Source organism: Phalangium opilio, unplaced genomic scaffold (assembly GCF_054372755.1).
Source record: "Phalangium opilio isolate 3A_F unplaced genomic scaffold, DU_Popi_V2 ptg000063l_1, whole genome shotgun sequence".
Lineage (NCBI taxonomy): Eukaryota > Metazoa > Arthropoda > Arachnida > Opiliones > Phalangiidae > Phalangium > Phalangium opilio.
The window spans coordinates 3125001-3127949 of record NW_028324180.1 but is presented as its reverse complement, the minus strand read 5'-3'; positions in this window follow the sequence as shown (position 1 = coordinate 3127949).

Here is a 2949-nt window from a genome sequence, read left to right as displayed (position 1 = left end):
TAGTTGAACTTTCAAACTCTTTGTGGTTTCTGTTTAGGTGACGTTTAAGTGTATGAAAGTAACTGTACGATTGCTTACAGTTATCTTCTGCACAATAAAAGGAGCCTGCACCATCATTCATGCCATGAAAATTTCTATAGTGGTAAATTAAATCACGTGGGCCTCCTCTAATTTCTTTGGTACATTTAAAACAAGTGAATCCCATAGCGCTTTATTAATCTTAGAAAAGGTTTTGAACAGACTCACAAGTTTGATGATTCCTCCAAAAGCTTTCTGTGCAAGCTCAAAAATTTCATTCTTGGACCAACAGCAGGAATTAGTTCCTTTATGAAGTCTGGTGTTAGCATCAAAAAGGTTTCTTCGTCAATTGCATTATCTAAATATTAAAAACATTTAAAAAATCACCTTCCTCAAGATAACGAAAATTGGGCCTCGGGGCCTTGGATCACATTCACTTTCTTTCGGCAAAGCGTGCCAGCACGGATGTGTATTGTAGCAGGAGTAGAGACTAGGCCTCTAGGGCCTAGACATAAGCGTACTAACATAGATATAGTAAAACTATAAAGGGTCTAGATCCACTTCGCTGGCTTAGGCTTAACGAAAAAACGCGGAAGGGGCAACGAGCAGACAGCCGCTATTTTCTGGGGGTAGCCGTATAAAACGCCATCTATCGGGGACAAATTAGCGGCCAAAATTGGAACTATCATAAGGATGAGTGGCACTCTATGTTAACTCCCTATAGGGCATAATAAGTCAAACCCTCGGAGATGCCATTACTCCATTTTATACGAGCTAAGAGCGGAAAAACGTATTTTATAAATTTTACACCTGTAAAATCTTTTAAAAAACACTTGGAACTTGTATTTCTACTTACTTTCGAGGAAATACCACCGTTTTCTGAAGGTAAGAGTCTATTTTTTATACATTTATTAGTAATAAAAACATTAAGGCGAGCTAAGCCTTGGTCTTGTAAAACACGGCAGATTAGTGATTAGCCTCTATGTGCAAATCTACATTATGGCCATGACCAAGGCTTAGCTCGACTTAATGTTTTTATTACTAATAAATGTATAAAAAAAGACTCTTAACTTCAGAAAACGGTGGTATTTCCTCGAAAGTAAGTAGAAATACAAGTTCCAAGCGTTTTTTAAAAGATTTTACAGGTGTAAAATTTATAAAATACGTTTTTCCGCTCTTAGCTCGTATAAAATGGAGTAATGGTATCTCCGAGTGTTTGACTTATTATGCCCTATAGGGAGTTAACATAGAGTGCCACTCATCCTTATGATAGTTCCAATTTTGGCCGCTAATTTGTCCCCGATAGATGGCGTTTTATACGGCTACCCCCAGAAAATAGCGGCTATCTGCTCGTTGCCCCTTCCGCGTCGACCTCCCATTGAATTGTGTATCTACCCTTTTAATATATCTATGCGTACTAATGCTCCGCGCACAATTTTCGCGCATACCGAGCCTATGTAAACAATCTCTGACGTCACGTCGTTTTCTTCTTTCCCGGCTTAATTCTTTGAATATTTTCCATATTATATTTAATATAAATAGAAATAATAGTAAAAATAAAAATGTAAATAAGATTTGCAAACGCTTGAGAAACTCCCGTCACTCGGACTCGATACACAAAAGACCGAGGCTTAACCCTCCTGAACGTTCGTAGCTCGCGGCCATCTTTATTGTTTACATGGTCTCGCATAGGTTTGGAGGGAGGGCCAAAATTCATACCCCCTTTTTATGGACAAATAAAGTCTAGCTTTTTTTAGTTGAGGGGAAGCTACGAGTCTCTACTTCTACAATACAGCTCCGTGGTGCCAGCTTTGATCCAGCCCCCATGTTAAAAAAAATTACTAGCGAAAACGTAGCCCACTTGATCACGCGCTCGGGGACGCAGGCTGCTTACGCGTCCCCGAGCACGTGATCGAGTGGGCTATAGATGCTTTTCACAACCTTTACAGAGAAGTTCAGACTGCTTGGAGCGCAAAATAATCTGCAATTTTGTACGCTAACTAGCTCGGCCTGCTCCTCTTGTAGAAGGAATAATCCTCCGCGTGTGAAAACCATCTATAGCTCGCCACGTGGGTCAACATGTGCTTACAATTATCTTAGAAACACAACGAAAGGCGCCTGAAAACTATTGTTCACCCTCATGGCAAGCACATGACTCGCCAATGTTCTGGAAACAAGGAAGCACGCTGAACCGTAAAAACCCCATAAAAATTTAAAAATAATAGTCTTTAAGGTTTAGCACTTACTAGAAAAATTATCCAAATAAGCTTCGAGTGACCACGTTTTTAATTTGTTTTTCACGTAGTCATCCATACTCGAACAAAAAAACCTATTAAATAAAATAATTAAAATCTATGGCAGTTATGCAAAATAAATGTAAGATTAACTTATTATTCTTATCTTATTCTTAAAGATGTTTAGGCATAGGTTTTATTTAGACAAAATTTTAAAATTATGAGGTCCAATTTGGCTAGATTAAAACATAAAAATAGTACTTACTCGTTATTATAATTATGTAGCTCTTTCCAACTCCTTTTAACCGTAATTGTAGCTTAGAAGAGAAAATTGTACTCCAAGGTGGTAGTGACCACCAGCGTCAAGCGAAAGGGAAAAATGGTGGCAGAGTGGAATCAGAGAATTTTCTTGAAAAGGGGCGAACCCTTTGTTTGCTGCTTAGCGTGTTTTTTCTTTTTGGAAACTTTCCGTTCAGTTCAATACGATACGGGGGAGTCCCGGCCACGGGGTATGTTTTTTTTTACACCTGCGTTATCCCGCTCCTTCAAAGTTCAACGTCATTATATGTCGTTGTATAGAGTCACAAAAAAAGAGATAGAGAGTTGAAGGGGTCGCGACCGTATAAGATCGAAAACAAACATTTTTTGGCGAAAACTACTAAATTAGTCACACCAAAGGTACTGTTTCACCTTGAAA